The sequence below is a fragment of the Columba livia genome, chromosome 4 (genome assembly GCF_036013475.1).
Source record: "Columba livia isolate bColLiv1 breed racing homer chromosome 4, bColLiv1.pat.W.v2, whole genome shotgun sequence".
Classification (NCBI taxonomy): domain Eukaryota; kingdom Metazoa; phylum Chordata; class Aves; order Columbiformes; family Columbidae; genus Columba; species Columba livia.
The window spans coordinates 53,850,213-53,870,886 of NC_088605.1; the positions used below are offsets into that span (position 1 = coordinate 53,850,213).

The 20,674-nt window shown below is 39.6% G+C and overlaps 1 protein-coding gene across 3 annotated transcripts in view; it reads left to right on the forward strand.

The window, feature by feature from the left end:
- The window catches only part of ARHGAP24 (Rho GTPase activating protein 24), a 213,157-nt gene that overhangs the window by 14,001 nt on the left and 178,482 nt on the right, over window positions 1-20,674 (forward strand). The window contains exon 1 of one of the 3 annotated variants that reach the window (XM_065061794.1): window positions 14,336-15,800. The exons of the other annotated variants lie outside the window; for them this stretch is intronic. The gene's annotated coding sequence lies outside the window, so the exon portion shown is untranslated. Of the gene's footprint in view, window positions 1-14,335; window positions 15,801-20,674 lie in introns of those variants that run through there. 3 annotated transcript variants of the gene reach the window in all.

Here is a 20,674-nt window from a genome sequence, read left to right on the forward strand (position 1 = left end):
TTCTGTCACCAGGGCACCTACCTCATTCATCAGTGGGCCTATGTTGCCTCTGGTGTTAGTTTTATCTGCCATGTATTTGAAGAAGCTCTTTCTGTTGTCCTTGACCCCTCTCGCCAGGTTTAATTCTAAGGAAGCCTTAGCTTTCCTAGTTGCCTGCCTACACCCTCTGACAACTGCCTTATATTCTCCCCAAGTGGCCAGCCCCGCCTTCCATGATCTGTAAACACTCCTCTTCCACTTGAGTTTGCCCAGCAGTTCCCGGTTTAACCAAGCAGGTCTCCTGGCTCCCTTCCTTGACTTCCTACGTGTCGGGATGCTCTGATCTTGAGCCTGATATAAGCAGTCCCTGAACACTAACCAACTGTCTTGGGACCCTTTTACCTTCAAGTACCCTTGCCCATGGGATTTCCCCCAGCAATTGTTTGAAAAGGCCAAAGTTTGCCCTGCTGATGTGCAGGGTTGCAATTCTGCGTGCTAATTCTGTTCCTGAGGGATCCTTCCTTGGGTTTCTGCTTGGAAAATACATAGCTGGTTATGCCTCCTGTGGCCAGGGCAGGTCTGTGTTGTGGGGCTGTGCACAGAGGGGAAAGGATGTTTTGTAGGAGGTGATTCTGCTCAAAATGCACAGCTGGGCTGCAAGCCTGTCACGCCCCATGTGCTTAGACTTCTGAGGAAAAGTTACCTCTGGTAAAACTTTGCTCACTATTGTCATACTGTGAGATCCATCGTCAAGGAGCTGAATACCCTCTTTGGCTTTCTAGCTCCAGTGTCTTAGGCTGGTGGGATTGTCTGGCTTTAGACAAAACCAAAATGGAGTGTCTGGGGCCTCTGATACCACTCAGTTATGAAGATCTGTTAAGTTAGGTCATGCTTACTTTCTCATAATTCCATACAGCATGGCTCTTAGGGAAACAGTGTCGTAGCTGTAACAATTTTTTTTCACTCAAGATTTTTGATCTGCAGGAACATTCCTCTCGTTGTACCTCTTTCTTCAATAAAAGGTTTAGCACTTTCTTGTGAGCCTTGGGGGTGACACATGATGGACTACTCTATGAGACAAGTCGGTGGGCTATTCTGTTTCCGCTGTCATGTTCCCTTAAATAGAGAGCCTTAATGTGAGCACAGTGTCACGTACCTTACTGATCCATAGCCTCATTGCTCCTTTCATCTCTAGCTGGGGATCAGAGGTCTGTTTTGTGAGAAGTGGTTTGTACACATCTTACTCAAAGTAGTCTTGAAGTAATAAAAAGCACTTGATAGTTCCTGTTAATTCGGCACCTTTTTCTCATGGAAGACTTCCCTTTGCATTGCTACTGAGCTTTTTGAAGTCCTGTGCTTTAATATGTGTGGTGTACGACTCCTCTACATCTTTATGTATTGAAAGACAATGTTTTCCAGTTTCAGTTATCTAATGTAAGTCTGGGGTGGAAAAGCAGATGAGAGAAAAATGAAACCCATTTTACTTGAAGAATGGGCAGTCTGCCCATTTTAATTGTTACATTATGCTCACATAAAGGTGGACCATTAGTCAAGTCTTCCACTGAAGGAATATTTAGGCTAGTCAGATGATCAGAAAGGTAAGGCAGTCTGAGATTTCCAGGAAGAACTGCTCTTCTGCCCTTCTCTTCTACCTGTGTAGAATTTCTGCCATTTAAAAATTGTGACTTGCAGCGGCTACAGCTGAAAGTCTTGCATTTACCTAGCCCCATGCTTTTGAGTATAGATAAATAAGTAAGACAGAGTAGATTTTCATATATATCCCCATTTAATGTTCTTGCCTTTGATCCACCCTTTCATGATTGCAAGTAGTAGAGAGGTAATGTTGCCCTCGAGAATAACCAAAGGTATTAGTGAATTGCCTGGAAGGATGGAAACCAAATAGCAAGCACGTCTAAAACCTTTCTGTCTAGATTACTCAGAGTTTCAGCCAGTATCTACTGAATGTTGGCTGTGGTATGACAGTACAGCTGAAAGGATGTATGCAGACTTACGGATGCAAACTTGGGAAATATTAAGTTGGAAGTTCTTGGAAGCAAGGTCCTTTTTAGATTAGCATGAAGTTAAAGTCTCTACTTAAAAAACAGCATGAAAGTTTGAGCTCAGAAATGAGCTGAGTGTGCTGCTGGAGGTCTGGAAAAAGTAGATTTTTATTTTTTTTTTTTTTTTTAAATGTGTGTTTTTAGAAGCGTGCAGAAGCACAGCTTTTTGGCATCTGCTGTAGATCATTACTGCTGAAAGGGTTGAAGTCTTATTGCAAAAACAAAAAGATGATTTATTGCAAACGTCAAGAAATAAATCATGAAGCTTAATAGACCTGTTAAACAAGCTTTTTGGTTTGGGTATGTTTAAGAGCAAGGAAACTTGAATGATTCTTCTGGTTTATGAACTTGGATGCCTAGACACATTGCTTAGAAACTGATATGAGCAAATAGTTTGTTCAGAGACTCATTGAAAGTGGAACAAAAGGAAACTCTTTTTTTTGGCTAGTTTGTCGTTTGCAGAATTTTTGAGGCTAAGAAGGTAGGAAAAGTAAAGTAGTGTGGAAATCGTGACATGATCCTGCAATTTCTCTGACTTTAACAGGCCTATTAAAATTTTACAGAGCTCTTTAGAGCGTGTCTTTAAGCTGTAACTTGTGATGGTTTTGGTTCTGCTGAAACGCCTCTGCAGAAGGAGTGGGTGTTTTAGCTCAAAGTTTATGTGGAAATATATTAGTTTTGACCAAGTTGTCATCAGAAGGTCACTGAATTCCAAGACAGTGTTGGTGACACAGAAGATACTGATTTGCCGTCCTGGCACAAAAAGTGCACAGGGTAAAACTGCTGTTTGGTTGGAGTGACCTGATTTTTTTTATTACGGTATTTTTACCGACCCTGTTTAATGTATCTATGCTACATCATACAGTATAATAAAATGATCAGTTCCATTTTTAAAAGTTATGTTTGAAAGACAAATAATGCTTTACTGTTAAGTAGCATCTCTCATTAAGGCCTTGGTGCTCCATTGTAACGTGAGAATGGCTGATTGTTTTGGTCATGAATTCTGTGAAGCAGCAAAGGAAGGTGCAGATGTTCAAAAGATTTCACATGGCAGGTGTTTCAGAGATGGGCACAAAATATTCAAGTCTCTGAAGCTGGGACATAGGGAAGAAAGCCTTAGCCTTAACACTTGTGCACTTAGGACAAGATTAAATTGACTTGATAAACTGGTGGTGTTCAGACAAGGAGGCAGTGATTTTCTTGCATGTTTTGCTTTTTTGTGGATATATCAGAGCTACTTTGCCTGGAAAACACAGTCCTAGATCCATTGCTGCCGGTTTCTGCTAGTGGCATCTAGGCTTAACTTTGGCCTTGTGAGTGAATTCTAACTTTTTTTTTGACTTGGCAACATTTCAGCAGCTAACAAATGAAGCTCAGATGTATGTGATTGAGTCAGGATGCCGCATCACTGTACTTTTTAGCATTAGGTATTATAGACTGTCTGAAAGTGGATAATCTTCTGGTTTTAATGTTTTTCTGTCAGTTTTTATTTTTGTCACTCATTGTTCTGTCATATGTTATACTAGTTTACTTTGAGAAAATCTTGTAGAATTACCCAGATTTGCAGGGAGAAAAGTGAAGGCAGTTCTATGCAAAATGATGTATAAAGTGGGGTTCTACAAAATTCTCTGCTGAAAATGGGCTGTGGAATCTGGAAAGCATATCACAGGAAAAATAAGGCACTTCAGCCTACCCCCTTGAGAAGTGCTGTTGAATTACTTTAAATGTTAAGTTATTCTCATTGTCCATACAGATGAGATATTTAAATGCCATTATGTAATTTGCAGAGCTGGGGAAAAAATAGCTGTGGTAGATAGAAAATCAGTAAGTACCATGGCTCTCCTGCTTCTGCACCCCTTCACTTTACCAAAGCTGACACACGCTCAGTGTATCTGCTTCCTCTTAATAATCATGCTTTGTGTCATTTAGTAGCACAAATGTGCCTTTGCACAGCTCTTAAACTTTCTAAGGCAGTTGTGAAGAGAAAGAGTTAAATGTGAACAGTTTGCAACAAAACATTTGCAAGAAAATAAATTCTTCCTATCAGTCCAAAACCAGATACTATGTTGTGTTATTGATCACAAGCATCAAGCACAACCAAGCAAATTTCTGCATTTTATCTGGCTGTACATTTCAAGGAAACTTTGAATGAAAAGGGCAGAAAAGGTGTTGTCGAGTAAAATGTTACATATACCAATAAAAGAAGAACCAGGTCAACATAGTATGAGAAACAAATATAAAGCCAGTAGTGAGTTGTAAAATGTGGAACATAGTTTTATGGTTATTCCAGTTGTTTATGTTAATCTAGAAAGGGAAAGAGGAAAGCTTCCTGCAAACTAAGCCATGTAATTCATGGAACAAAAGGTACCTTAATGTGAAGTAAAAATGTTTCATCATTGGTTTTGACATATATAGGGTAGATGCAGTCTTAGTACGAAACACTAAAAATTATTTTGACTCTGGGATGATTTCTTCACATACAGTGGAAATAATTAGCAGTGAGGTGTGTTTTCTTGAACGTCTATATTTTCATAAATTCAGAACCACATTTAAAATTTTGAGCTTGATGTGAAATCATGCCAAGCTCAAAACCTGGGAACTGGCTGCAGCAAAACTGTGAAATCTTTGGGCTGGACAGTAAAATAAACATCTTTTCAGGATATACATTTTGTGTTTAGGTAAGTGCTCCTCGTGAACAGCTTTGGGTTTCTGGAATTGTAGACATCAGGATGATGATGATGTATGAATACTCTTCAGGGCATCTTTTAAATAGATATTTGGATGAAGGTGTAGAGCATGGAAAAATTGAACTTGTGCCAAATGCCTTCCATGCATTTCTTGCTCCAAAGAAACAGTTTGATACAGGAATAGTCCTCACTGAACACTTCAGGGCTTCTGCCAAGCAGTGGAAAAGGTGGTGCTCACTTCTGTTTTCTAAACAAGGGATTATTTAGTCACTGAAGCATGCTATGGGAAAGTACTCTAACTGTGGTTTATATCCAACCAGTGGATATTGCTGACGTCTTTCCTGAGACGCTGATTTGCTTGCCTTAGTGAACAGATGTTTATCCTCTTCCGCTTTAAGTTGTTTTCTCCTTGGTGTTTGCACCCTTCAAACGTTTATGGAATGTTTTGTGTTCTTTTCTTGGCTGTCACAGTGTCAGTCCGACAAAATGCTCATCCTCATTCCTCTGCCCTGAATGCCTTCCAAGTTGTCTTTGTTGTTTCCACTTGAGAAAAATCAAGCTCTGTGAACAAGCTGATATGTTGACATGATGTATTTTCACATTGAATTGGAAAACAAGTTGGCAAATAATGTTTTATATATTACCACTGTTAAGGAACCGTAATGAAGAAAGAGATCTATGTTTACTCTGTATTCCTTTCAGGCTATTTTTATCAGAGAAGGCAAGTTCTACTTTTCAAACGTAATTTTTGCAAGAAATAGGCCAGAGTTACAGTGTCTTCTCTGTTTGTTCTTTGTCCATCAAATGTAATTCTTACAGTTCTCATGAGTATCATATAACCTTATCTTAAAGGCAAGTTTCTATCCAAGAGAACCACTTCACCACTTTAGGATAGAAAGGAAAAATCCAGAATAGCTTTAACAAGGCCCGAGTTTTGTAAATTGTTACTTCACTTCCAGATGACCACTGTCCAAGCTTTTTTGGGGGGGGATGTTAGGAAAGCTTGCTGAGGTTTTGCTTTGCAGATTAAAGTTTTTAATACTTCCTTGGGAAAAAGTTTGTTGCAGGGCTGCTAGAATAATTGGTTCCTCTGAAAATCTGGACCATGAGGTGAGTTATACCAGGATGCTCTCCAGGTTCCAGAAGTGAGGTATCTTTTGGGTTACCCCAGATTCCTCAGCAGTGTCTCAGGAGCTGTCATGCTGCTGCCAGAACTGCTTATGTCTTTACTTCCTTAGAGCAAACACGAAGTAAAATTCACCAGCGAACCATGATAAAGCAGCTTTGTTCTGGAACAATGTATTGGAATCTGTTCCTCTTAGAACTGGTTTTGATTTTTTCATTGCATTGCGTGCTATGCTGCTTATCAGAGGCATTTTGGTTTTGCCAGCAGACATCTGCCTGTTCTGTATTTTTTTGTATTTCTAAACTGCAATAGAAATAACCTGGGCTTAGAGTTTAGCACATCTAATGCATATTTGCCAGAGAGAAGAAACTGAAGTCATACTTAAAATATTTTGTTTTCAAAATGTCCATTTCAAAATGTTTTCAAATGTGCCTAGACTTCATTTTGTCTGTCAACTGTGGTGACGACATTTCAGTTTTCTTCTTTACTTCCACTTTGTGTTCTTCACAATTGAGTAATTCAAAGGATAAACTGTGGCTTATTCCTGCATGTAGGGTGTGACACCAGGACATGACCAGGTTCCCTTCAACATCTGTTCCTAATTGAAGTCATGTTCTATCCGCACAGAAGAGCCATTGGTAAATGTGTGTGTGTGTGTGTGTGTGTGTGTGTGTGTGTCACCTTTTCACGATGTTGGATTCCCATTTCTAGGAATTGTGCAACACTCCAGTTGGGTAGTACATTGAAGAGGGCTGGGCAACACCTTGCCAAAATGCTTTCCAACCAGAAAGCACTCATGTAATTGTAACCATTGGTGGGAGCATATCACTTGCATATTTTTTTTTAAATTGAAATACTGCATTGCTTAACTTGAAGAGAGTATTGTAAACTAGTGTCTAATATAGGAAATAATACTGTGTGTTGAATTTAAGGTATTTGGATGTTTCTGAGATTATGAGTTTAAATGAAAAGTAGGACTGGAATTAAAGTTTGAGATGAAAAAATATTTGGAAGGGTGTTGGGGGGTTCTTGAGAACGTGAAGTCTAAGCTTCAGTACTGTCTGGTAGGAATGTGGTAATAATTGCACGTTTAACAATCTTAAAATGATGCTATTCATAATCTCAGGAGGTGCTATGTGTACTTGTGTGTGCATAGATCTGGCAGTAAATTACATACAAAGATTGATTAGTAAGTATCAAAGTGATCATCATGAGAAGTGTATTTTCCTTTGCTTATATTGTAGCTCATTTAAAATTGTATATATATCTTGCCTCTGTAATACCTGTGGAAGAGCCGTCAGCTGACAACTGTTTCCCCTACCAGTATCTCTTTACCTTCTAGATGCAAAGAGCTGCTTCCAGTGTTTTCTTCAGACTTTAACTTGTCTCTTGTAATTTGTGTGTATTGCTACAATAGCTGTGGACCCTGGAAATAGAAGGTCAGTGATATATTGGTTGCTAGGTTAATTTGTCCCCCTGACAAAAATAGATTTATCCTTGGTTTATTATGGCTTTGGAATAGAAAAGATCATAATCAGGCCCTAAAGTTACCACTCGTGTTGTGGTTCCCAGTTCTTCCCTCTGTCTTCATACTTTGGTTCTGTATTGCAGAATTATTAATCCAGTGCAAATATTGCTAGGAGGTTTAAGTGCTTCTCTTGAATGCCTTATTCAGACTCCCACAAAATAGGTGGTAAATATTTCAGGGTCAGAAAACCGAATAACATGGAGAGACTGTGGCTGTAGTATTTTGTGTGATCTCTTCTCCTCCTTCTGTGCATTGTTTTTCAGTGAAAAGAGTAGTTTTCTCTTCTCAGCTTCCATTTGGGAGGCAAGTGGAGTTGTCCCAGCCTTCTTTTTCTCAACTGTTGAACCAGGTGTAGAGCTGTTAAATGCTCCATGCTGCTGCACGGCTGTGCTGGTGTTGTGCTTGAATCACCTGTATGGGTGTTTGTGCAGGAAAAGCTCTGACTGGGCTGGATCAAAGGAGTAGTAACTAAATAATTTCCTAGTAAATTCCTTGGAAAGTATTTTGCTTGTCCCAAAAATTTACAAAGGGAATGTTCTCTTGCCAATTTTGAGCAGAAGAAAATAAACGGAGGTAAATTTACGAAAGTCATGTTGGGTGAAGGGGTGGGGAGGGCAGCGTAGGACAGGGGGAAAGGAGGTGCTTGTAAAATGCACACTCCTCTTCCATCTGCAGTTCTTTGGATCCAGAAGATGAATCCAGGTCTCTTTCATGTTCATACTCGTTATTCAAAATGAGAAGCTTTATAGGTTGTTCCACAGGTTTTAAAGAACAATGTGAATTGTTACAAGTGATATTTTTCAGGGATATGCTCAGTGGGGAACAATAAAAGACATGTCAGATTTTTTTTGTTCTTTTAAAATAAAACTGCTTACTTGATCTTGTCCCATTCTGCCAAAAGAAAACATGGGTTGGTGTCACCCTTATGGAGAACTTTGGTGCAATCTACAGTGATCCGATAGTAGTGGTGAACATTAAGTAGTAGTTCACTTGGAGACGTAGTTTGACATGTCTTGCACTTAGCTTTAAAACTGGCTGTATTCTCCATCCAGTCACAGTAATTAATAATTTTGAAAAATATGGGCTCAACAGAATTTTGGATACTCAGATGCTGAAAAGAATCTTATCTGCTCAGTTCTGGTGAAATATTACCAAGATGCTTCTTAACTTATTACTGGGAAGGGGGGGATTTCAAAATCAAAGAGGTGGTATGTCTCAAGAACTGGCTTGTCTTGAAGATTTTGCCAGGAATGGGTCTCAGTATTTCCCTGTCTTGCCTATTGGTAAAGCAGATTGTACAGTTGGGAGCTAGGTTAACTACAAATACCTCTCTGTAATTCATCGTCTGACCTATGAATTTGGGAGGGTGGTAAACCTGAGAAAGTGAAATGATTGACCTTGTTTTGCTTAATACTAATTCCTGTAGGTTAACTGAGATGTATTTCCTGCATAAACAGTAACATTAACATTATACTGGACCAGTAAAGGAACAGACTGACTTGCTGAATACATCCTGATGTGCTTAACTTGAAGATGGTACTTGAAAAAAATGCCATATTTAAGGACAGTTTCTGATACCATCTGACACTACCATCATCCCTGATGAGAGTCTTATTGTTCCTTTTTTATTTTATTTATTGCAAAGTACGTAGGGTTGAGCATTTCTTTATAATGCACCTGTGAGTTGTAGTTTGCACCTTCTTTGTAGGCCAAGGAGTGTTATAAAGTTGTGTCTTTTTAAAACCAGGGTATCCCAGAAACATAGCTGGAAAGCATTAACTTTCTGCCCATAAGGGAAAATTTCACCTGTAGTACAACTCATGCTAGTATGGAGCACACTTGTGAAACCCTTCTGTAAAAAAACTCAGAGCAACTTTCTCTCTCAAGCCCAAAAGGCTGAAGCTTACCTGGGTTTAAATTGAATTTAACTTTTCGTAGTACCTTGCATCTTCTGAGAGTTTGTATTTTTGCTGGTACATGCACAAGCTTGAGCACGTGTGAGTTTTCATCGCAGCACTTGTACTGTCATTTGGAGCAGTGACTACTGACATACATACAACCCAAACAGATTCATACTGACTTTTTCTGAAGCCAGCCAATGCTGGTTATACTTGCCTTCAGAGCAAATTTATTTCACAACATGTTCTTAATATAAAAGAGCCTGTATTACCTGCATAGGCAAAATCTCAAAAAAAAATCCAGTGGAAATGCTGAGTTCTCATGAAGGTTCCAGCTGAATTTATTCATATCTGTCTTGCAATTGGAATTGCATGAAAAGGAGGAAGAGCTGAGAATGCGTAGGTAAGTTTTCAACAGTATTAGAATTGAAGGATTTTGGAAATAATGCAACTTCTTTAGTAGCTGTACAGAATTTCTGTCAATATGAAGAGGATATTTGTACGGCTAGATCAGTAACACAAGCCATATGATGTGTTCTACTCATGTGAAGAATCCTAGTGAATCACATAGATCTCAGATAAGAAATATTGGACAGTACTTGAACACCAAAGTGTGTGTGTGCACTTGGAAATGCAGTGGTAATGGTTGAACTTGCAGGCTATTAACAAAACTTGTGTGGCAATTAAGCCAGAAATAGCTGCTCTTTCAAAGAAGTTTCGAACATATTCTATGTAAGGACTAAAGCATCAACTTGCAGCATAGATAGACAATTTTCTGAATAATTTGCAAGTGCTAGGGAAAGATATCACATGAAAAATCCTTCTCCCAAGTATCAGAACTACTTGCTGCTGAGCTTACAGGTCAAACTAATTCCTATCAAACTGGACCAAAGAATGGAGCTTTGGGAGGTGAATTTTTCACCATTCAGTAACTTCTAGTGTAAAGGAGTATTGTCAGAATGGAAAAAAACAACTTGGGAAGCTGGGATTTAAGTGTATGCTTTTAATGTTTTGGATTCATTCAATGTCATGTTAATATCTGAGAACAAACTAAACATTCAGGGAACTAAACATGTACCCTGGTTAAACCTGGGTTTGCTGTCTGCAACACCAATTAAAGGAACCAAGCCACCTACACATGGTGGAGGGAATGGCTTCTTTTCACAGTGATAAGCAGAAGGTCTCTTAGCAATGGGTGTGCAGAAATGGTCTTTCTACACTGTGACTATTCAAATAATGAGCAAGGTTTGTATACTGGTGGTTGAGAACGAGGACTGCAAGTGCTTGTGCTTTCAGTTTCTGTCTTGGTTAAATATGTTGTAGGCTTTGGTCTGTCTTGAGGGTGTTGGGAAAGTGATGGATTTAGTCCTTTGGCCTTGGGTTTCCTGGGGCTGCCAGTACTCAGAGGTGTACATTCCTTCCCCTTTGGTCTAATTTCCTCTCTTTGAAGTGGAGATCAGGCTTCCATTGAAAGCAGAGGTTGTTCAGACACACGAACATCTGACTTTATTTGAGCATACATGAAAGGCTTTTATTACTTTCTTTTAACATTTCTGTCTAATAATACCATCCTAAATCACACTATGGAATGGTATCACAGTAGTTGCTGCCTGGAGTCCTTGTGTGTTGTAGAAAGCTTAATGCTGCATGTACAGGATCTTTCAAGGCCTAGCTGAGATTTCACTTGCGTTGTCTTCCATATGTTTGGAAAAAAACCCTTCATCATCTGCATCTAATTTAGCAGAGAGCTGGAATGCCGGAAACATATTTTCATTCCCGATGAAGCATAATTGCAAGTACATTGTGAGTGAAAGTATCAAATGGGAGTTGCTCCTCTCTTTGTTTAAAATTGAGAGGATTTCCAAGTTCTGGCTGCATTTATCTTTTTATAGGTTGCGGCCCATCTCTCTTTGGTCTGACCTGGGCCTGCAGGGGTGTGTAATGAGGCAACACCAAAGTCATTAGGTCACATGTGCTTCACCTGAGCTCTTGGGGGTAGGGTAGAGAAGCCCTGCTGCTGCTAAGCTCTTGCTGCATGTATTTTGTTTGTATGATGATCTAAAGCCTTTAATGAGCTGTCTGACGCATAAATATTTTCCACGTCCTAACAAAAGACACTTAGGGATGTTCAGTATCTTGATTTCTTGTGCTTTAGACTCTTTGGCTGGCCTTGGTGCAAAACATCAGTAGACGATACTGCTCTATTACAATACCTAGTCACAAATAGCGACTGAGTTAACAGTTTTTTGTTTCATGAAGCACGTGGCAAATTTTGTCGTGCTAAGAGGCAGACTTCTCGAAGTACTTTTTAAGATTAAGAAGTGAGTTGGCACCTGTAAGCATTGGTGTTTTGTGTGTGTTTGGTCCAGATTCCTTTACCATCTTATTGCCAGGGAATCTGAATGCCTTCTACAAACAAATTTGACATATGTTAGCTGTGCTTGTTTTCTCTGTCAATTCTAAAAATTTTATGTATAAAACTATTTTATATTTCTTTGGAACTTCCAGGGAATTTGACTGTTTTGTTAGGAAATGCAAGGTCAAAGGATAATTTTTGATGAGTCTTGCTGTTCACTTTTAATAGTTTTGAAGCAGTACTAGCAGTCTTATGAAAGATAAAGGCCATAGGAATAATTGAAAACATGTAAGTGAAGAATTAGAAAAGCTTTTCCAGAGCTAATGTGGAAAGAGAACTCAAGTCACAAGACAATAATCAGGGCATCTGTTCTGCAAACTCCCTAAGTATGAACTTCTTTGTGTTTTCTTGAAAACCCAATTGTTGCTGCAATGTCATCCATTACTTACACTGGCTAATCCCGTTTTTTAAAAGGTTAATTATATATTTCCATTCCTAAAGGTCGAGATAATTGTCTTGAGAACCATTGTGTCTATTGGAAGATAAGTTGAAAAATCTTAGTCTACATCTGTTCTAATTAAACTTGGTTCTGACATTTAATTAAATGATGAACCAAGCTCAAATAAAAGAGGTAACTTTGAGTAAAAATTACTTTCCTATGAGGTTGATATTTAGAAATTTTACCTTCCAACTTGAAAGAATAGCTGTATGAAAAACTAATATTCAAATATTCACAGGAACTAAATGATATCTAACAATCTGATATCAGTGTGACTTCTGATCTGTAAAATAGATTTTTTTAATAGGTTTTTTGTTTGGGTGTGTGTGTTTTTTTTTTTTTTTTTTTTTTTTTTTTTTTGTTAATGCAGGTTTCTTAATGCAGCACAGAAACATGCAGACCTGGCATTGATTATTTAAATAAAACCACTGCTAGTCTGGAGAGGTTAGAGGACATCCATCCCCCTCAGTGACTTCAATCCTGTTTTTTTATGTGTCCACATGTGTGTAATCAAAACGTGTCTTAGTAACTTCCTTCTCTGGAGTTAACTCTCAGATCATTATCAAGAGTACATGAAAGAGTGTAAGAGGTAGGGTTGTAAATGCAGAGAAAAGTGAAGTCAAGTATGAAGATACTAGAAGAGTAGATTAATTTAATTGCGTTACACTGGCTTGTCTACACTATCTGTTCTAGAGGTTGGCTGTAAGTATAACTTCTTGGGAAAAATAGTCTATAAGTGATAGTTTTAAAATAATAACAGTTGCGGTTTTAGCTTTTACCCAGCTGTACTGCACCGGCTTGCATACAGAATAAACTGTGGTGCTGATTACTGTATTTCTCTTAGCAGTCATCTCACATAATTCATACTTTGCAGAATAACCTTATTCTCCTAAAAATAAATCCTCAAACAATCTGTGCTTAGGCAAGTAAGGGAGCTGATTGAATTTGTGAGACACTGGCTTGGTTTCTTGCACTGATAAGGCGCGTTGCTTTTGAAATGCAGGGTGATGCTGGTACAGGTTAATAGATGACCTGAAGGTTATAAGTGGGGGAAGAAAAATTTGTCTTTCTTTCTGAAAATAAATATTTTTGAAATGGCTATTTTGACACTTGCTGTAGATGACAGAGGCAAAGAAAGTAATTATTCTATGAAAGGAATTTGATTTTGTCCTGTTTTTCTTAACCTGTAGCTGCAAAAAGAAGGGAAAGATAGGAAGACTACATATGGATTACTCAGGGCTACTGAAAATCCTAGAAGAACAGAACTGCAGGAGCATGGGGATGAACTGGTTCTCGCAGAAAGCTGGAAACGGGATAAGGTGGCTACTGTGTGCAAGTTGCATGAAATGCAAGAAAAGAAATAAGCAGTTCAACTAATAATAAGAGAGTAATAATATGGGTAGGAATTCTTGTAAAAATAGCACTTGAGAATCCTGACATCTCTCTTCAAGAGGACAGTAGTGTATGGAAGATATGCTTGATATTTATCAAGTGCAAGAAGCTAAAGTGCATTGTATTTTTGTTACTGTTCTCCCTCCCTTTGTCTATTCAAGTCCTGCATTAGAGTATGAATTAAGTCACTGCAGTTCTACTTTCTGGTCTTTTAGAATGTGAACCTTGGTTCATACTGTTTGAATTGAGACCAAGCTTTCTTGATTTTTATTGTGTTACGGGCATTGCATTGCAAGTATGTGCCTCCCAGCTTTACAGCGAGTTTATTAGGCAGGGAAAACCTCATTCATTCTGATGTGGAAGTGATGTTCTACATGGAGCAAGGCCTTGCTGTTTTATTTCCTCCTCTATTACTCAGTGCTGTTTACTGACTGAACATTGGCTGGCTGTACGTATCACAGAGCTGTTGTGGTTTCTCATTTAATTATGACAATTTTTCAAGGACTAGTGTCAGCCAAGGGCAGGGGTGTGAATCTTAGCCAGAAGAAGAGTCATTGGGAGAGGAATGCCTGTTTGTTGTGTTACATGAAACTGCTTTTCCACTCGAGATGCAAACAGAAGAGCCATCTGCAGCGAGACCAAGGGTGTATTTTCCTGCAAGTCGAGAAGAAGCGTGGCTTGTGCTACCACAGAGGCAAAGACTTGAGCCAGCAGCATTACTGGAGCCTTTAGCACAGAAAAATGAGCATATCAGCCTGGGGAGTCTAGTCCTCAGACCATGCTTGCTCACAGGTCAATGACTGGTGTCTGCCTTTAACTTGTATCTGTAATACCCCTTTGAGTGTGGTTACTGTCTCCTACCCTGGAATTTATTACTTCTGATAGTATGCTGCAAATGGGAATGAATTTTAAGCATTAATGATAGAGGATATAATTTAGAGGGAGTCAGGGAGTGGGGACAGGGGTGACATTAGGTAGCTGAGCAAACTGGTAGGTAATTTACAGAGACTGTCTTGACATTAGTGGCACAATATTGTGGAACTCTGTCTCCACACATCTTGATGTGTTAGCATGGAAACTAGTGCCTTGGCAACTCCTGAAGAAAACTAATATCCTTCAGGAGTGTGTACATAATCCTAAGGTGTTTGTTTCCCTGTTGATTTATTACTGTGAGCAAATGTTTGAAACATGAAAAAAAGAGCTGAAATGTGATGAGTAACTTACATTATCACAAAAATGCAAGTGTATCTTGGAGGTAAGTTGGCTTTATTTTCAGAGCTAGTGCTAAAAATGTTTCAGAATTCAGCACCAAGTGTTACGAGTATAGGCATGAAGAAAAGGAGGCCTTTTCTTCATGTGAGGAAGAAATAGTCTCTGTGTAATTTAGTGCTTTATTTTCCTGGTAGTGCTACAGCCATGACCCAGATCCAGGTCCATGCACACTCCTTGTGACTTTATGCTGTAGGGGATGAGCTTAGTAATATGAGTAACACTAAAATAAATTCTGCATGTTCAGGTTTGTGCAAAGAGAAGCCCCAACAACGGCCTTTTTTCCCCTTTCACACACAAACTTAGATCTGTTCATGGGGTTTGTGTTGCAAGGTGTATTTGTCCTAGGCAGTAGTTGCAGGCTTGTGAAGTCACAGCCATTTAAATGTAGAAAGAAAATCCAAGAAAAGCAACAGTGCAGAGCAATGGTGTCCAGATAGAGATATGAGCTGTTTCTGGGGGGAGGGCAGGGAGGCTTCCTTGTTGCTTTGACTATAGTAATGTGAAATATAGTAAGTCCCTCTGAATGTAGGTGATAACCTCCTTTACCTTGGGCACACTGCTTTTCTGCTCTGCAGATAGTGCTTTAAAAAAACACAGACTCTTCTTACTGCAAAGGGAGTTGATAAGAAAAGGTAGGTCTTTCTGGTTTATTGTTACCATTACTTTATGCTATTTGTGAGCTCTTTTATTTGTAGCAGGAGGAATTTATATTCTCAGGATACCTTGCCTCTCTTGGCTTCTTGGATGCTGAATAATATGAACTACATGAACTTGAACATGCTTAGCCCACTTTCAAAGTGGCTGCAGATTCAGGACCTGCCATCTTCAAATGGTTTCTCTTCTGCTTTTGTGGCAGTTTCTATGAAGTGTTCGTCCTAGTTACTGCAGCGGTCTCTCTTTTTGTAGCCTACTTAAAACTTGGAGAGTGCCTGATGTTATTTTGCTGCTAACTGGTGTTTTTAAGTGAACAAACCAAAAAGTGTTTACTTTAAGTTTTATGTAGGTAAGTAACATGCGCCTGTCTCCTCTTTCTGAATCTTTTACTAGGTGAATAACTTAAATAGATTTTACTTCTCTTTCTGTTGGTTGGTTTTTGTTTTTTTGGGTTTTTTGGGTTTTTTTTTGGTGGAGCAATGCCAGAAAAAGATATTTACATGGTTTTAACTAGCTTTCAACTGAAGATTACCAGTTACTTGCTGAAGTGCTCTTGACTTTAATTCCGCTTCTCTCTAAATCTGCACACAGGACGTGTGTGAGGGGGAAGCTGCCCTGTACGGCAGCATGCTGCTATGCTCTTAGGCTGTGCAGTTTTCAAGCGCATTTCATGTAATGACCAGAACAGTGGTGAACACAGAACACTTTTAAAGAAGGTGTGATCATCTTTTAACTGTGGGTTATAGTAACAGAACCTGAAGACTGTGGTTTCAATAGAGTAGGGAGTGCATCTTTGGCTTTAATGGTTCCTTCAGTATGAGCTGGAAATGTAGGTGTGAACATCCATGCATAGGTTGACCACATTAATTTATACAGTTCCTAGGTATTAATTTCAGAGTTAAGTGTCTTCATGCTGGCTTAGGAGTTTGGGGAAACTATTAACATACAGCTTTACTGGAAAAAGCAGTGTTACAATGGCTTTATAGTGTAGTACAGTGTAATTTTTCATTTACTTAAACAATTTGGATGGCATAACATTCTACCTACTGCTTTCTAAAATATATAGGAAAGGATTGCAGACTCTTTATGATGCGAACTTGTTTTTAAAAATGTGAAATGTTCATTCCTTAAGTATGAATTAATGCTTTTCCTAGGCAGAAGATGGAAATGTCAACTACGAAGTAACAGTGCTTATTTTGAGTTGGCTCTCTCTGTGGAAAGACACACATCTGCTTTCAAAAATGTTGACTATATTGTCTCCAATATTCCAACATAGAAATTTATGTCAGTATGGTTAATGTTTTTAAGTGACAGAGCAGTTAACACTTACATTAAACATTTCTGAACAGCATTGAAACTGCACTGATTTCTGTTCAAAGTAGGTCTGTTTTAAGTTTAAGTCCTGCTGTGGCTGGCAGGCAGAGAGGACTCAAACCTTGGCTCTGGTGCTTAGTTTACTAGGAATGGAAATGGATACACGCTTGATTGTGCCACATTTGAGCCTTCGGTTCTGACTTGTCCGTGTTTATTTGAAATGGTGTCAAGATACTCCCTGCAGCTGGGTGTGTGCTCTCTACCTGTGTAGAGTGGTCACTATCCATAATCTGGCTTGGATGTGTACAGTATGTGTGTAACATTTACACACGTGCTGTTGCAGTTGCCCCCAGGTGCTGCACTGTCTGTGCACCTCCAGAGCGAGTGACAAATGGTGATTCTGAATTTCAGTGCAGGCAGGTGCAGGTGATTCCATCAGTCCCTCTGAGACGCTGGAGCAGGATGCTCCCAAGCGTACATTTCAGAAATGCTGTGGCGCTTCTGGGGAAGCACATTTTGAAGCGTGAGGTGTCCGCTTCAGAGGAACTCTCAGCAGAATACCAAATACTGCTGTTACTTGAACTTCTTTGAACTGAAAAGGAAACACATTACATTTTATTTAACAAAGCAGAATAAAGTAATTTTGCATTAAATGTTAGTGGTAAATATGTCAAAAATAAGTCCAAAATGTTCTGTTTACCAAATGTGACTTAATGTAAGATTTCAAAGGTCATTTTGGGGTGGATTGAGGTGGGCTGAAGCTCCACTGTGGTGACTCTGGAGGTCCCCAGAAATACGGTTCTGCCTGCTTTCAACCTCTGTGTATCAGGAGTGATGTTGCTGTGCTGGTGGCCAGAGTTGGGACTTCGCTGGGGCTGTTTGCTCTGAGCAAGAGATGAATTTTGAAGTTCAGTGCAGGCAGCAGATGTTCCTCTTCCTTCCTCCCAGTCTCCAGCAACCACAAACCCTTTCTGCAGAACTTATGTGCTCCTTCAATTTAGAAGAATTGTTTCCTCTGCCCCATCTTCCCTCGTGGGTTGTTACTCCCACTTTGCATTCCATATTTATTTAATCTCTGGCTGTTTGTGGAGGAGCCCTTGGAGTTAACGGCGTTGAGGGAGCGCTGAATTGCATCAGGTGTGGGAGGAGGCTTTTGCTGCTGTTGACAAACTAGAAGGTATTTTCCCCCCTGTCAGCATACTTTGTGAATGTAACTTGTAACATCTTAGTTCCCTTGGTCAATTTTACAAGGAATGTGGAAGGCCTAAACTGCTGTGAGTACAACATGGAAAGTCTAGTTGCGCTGGATTTCCTAAAAGAACAGGCAGCTGAGCTCCATTCTTAGTGATTCACTGTCAGAGGGCTGCTGACAGCTGTACTCAGATGCCTTTTGCCATCAGTCTTTGAGAACAAAGAGCTGTGCCAGAGATTATTTTTATACTTTGAAAGATCATCTGTTGAGATCATGCTTGGACACAAATCTTAATCAATTCTTTTGTAAGTGGAGTCAGTAAGTGCTGAAGAATTCACCACTCACATGTGAATTAAGTTGTTTTTAAGCTGTCCTTACCATCACTTTCTCTATGTGAAGTATGAAACTGTAAACAGTGTTTGAGGTTTTTCAGTGTCAGATATTCAGAGGCAGTGTAATCCATTGGTTGGAGAGAGACATCTGGGAATTGGACTTTTTTTTTGCTGTTCCAGATGCTGCTTTTTGACTTGCTCCTTGACCTTTTAACTGCTCAGTATTTCAGCTTGTGGGACTTGCCAAGTGTTCTGCATTTCTTTGTCCATCTCACATCACTTGACCCTTCAGCTACCAGAGGCTGTTTTCTGTCTTGTCTGTAGTTTTGTATGCTTCTCCAGGTAGTTATAGCTGATTTTCTGCTGTGTGCGGTTTCTCTCTAACATTGCCAGTTTTATGGAATAAGACACCTGAAGTAGCAGCCTGGGCAGAAACCTGGGAGATGAGAGACCGCTCTAGTTTAATCACAGCTTCAATTTTCCAGTTACATTGGCAGCAGCAACCATGTCTTGCAAGTGTGTGCTACCATGTGAGGAAAAAGCTGAGGACATACATGAGTCACAAGTAACATGCAAAAGCATAACAGAGATGGTGTTATTTATCATTGTAGGGTGCTCCTTAAGCCTTCAAAACCTTTCTTTGTTAGTGGTGTGACATTTCATAATCACTGCTAAATCAGACACCGTATATCTGCACTTCAGAAAAGACAGCCGGACAGATGGTATGTAAATGTGTGTCAGTTAAACAAGTATTCTAAAGGTAGAGTCTGTCTCGACTCAGAAATGGCAGCGAGATCAGGAAGCGATGGAGAGAACAGAAAGTGTCATTTCGAGGTGTCAGAAGAGTCTGTAATGGGCAAAGTGCTTTTAACTGTGCCATTTCATGATGCCTCTTGCTGCTACAACGGTAGTGGAAGGACAGGAAGGGGTTTGTCTGAATGTTGCTGCTTGGATATATATGGCAGCAAAAGTTAACCTGTGACAATCGCCCAAAATACTGACTTGACAGCATGATGCTGTAGTCACAGAACTGCAGCACTTGCTTTGCTTTACCTAGCAGCAGCTGACAGAGTTGGAGGATTCTTTGAATACTGTTACCCAGTGATCTCTACCGAGGAAGCCATTATGATATTGTTGCTTTATGGGAAAGAAATAAGTTCTAGCCCGTAGAGAAATAATGTGTTTAGCACTAACCCTGAGCTCTGTTTATTCCTGAGTGCAGAAAGGACAAAGGAGAGGCAAGAGGTTCTGACTCTGTTCCCCCCATCTGACAGTGTTTTTTATACCAAAGGCCATGCTAAATACAAAGGTGCTGCTATTGATCATTGCTACTGCAAGAGCAGTTACAGAGCATCTGGCACACTTCGGCTTCCTATCTACAGCCTTGAGCTGACTGCAGCAGGGCAGAAAGTGACGGGAAGTGAACGGGTGTCCAGACCTCTTCTATAAGTTTCAGACTGTGCATGTGTGCTAATACTTGTCACAACTGCAGAAGTCAAATATTCACACACTCTGTGACATTTTTCAATGGTACCTAACAGAATTTAACTTGCTTTCATTGTAATTCGCAAGAAGTTGAATACCTTGTAATGTTCTTCATAAATTCCCTAGTGCCGTTTCATTTGGGCTATTTATAGGTGTGCTTGAATTCCTGTAAGCAAACAGTAGGCTTTTAGAAGTCTGACTAGCGTAGGAATATCTATAGGATGGTTCTGGCATGGAAATGCAAATCATGTACTGAAGCGTTGTCTTTGACCAACACCTCAATGTCTTGGCAAAATTGTTCGGTCTTGGATTTGGGAACTGGTCCCAAAATGAATTTAAAATTAAGAGAAGCCTTTCCGTTAGCTTCACTGGGCTGCGGATCAGACCTTCTAACATCTGACTGCTGATAACACTTTTCACTTTTTTTTTTTTTTTTCTTGCCTACGTAGTAATTATTTAGGTCTTAAAATTGTAATTCTGTCAAGCAAAATCATTTCAGGCTGTTCCTGATAGGACGAAAAAGGGCATGGGGAATGCAGAACCGCCAGATGTATTTGTGATTAGGAACATTAGTGCCAGTGGTACAAAAGGCTTTCAGATGTCTCAGAAAACCTTCTGGATAAAAGTATAATAGCATCTGTTCTAGAGGCTGGTGGAGGAAGGCTCCTGGCAAGTGCACTGCTGCAGCCTTTGAGAAAGAACAAGACAGGAATCCTTTGAAATAGCTCCTTCCAGTGACATAACTTGAGAGAAACTCCTTGCAATGTACGTCTTGAAAAAATGGTTGCTAAGCACTAGTGGAAAGTTAACTTTCTTCTTAAGTATTTTTTCACCTCTTTGACATGGTCTTTCCTTCCACGTGCAATACACTGGCACAACAGTTGAGGAGCAACAGATTTG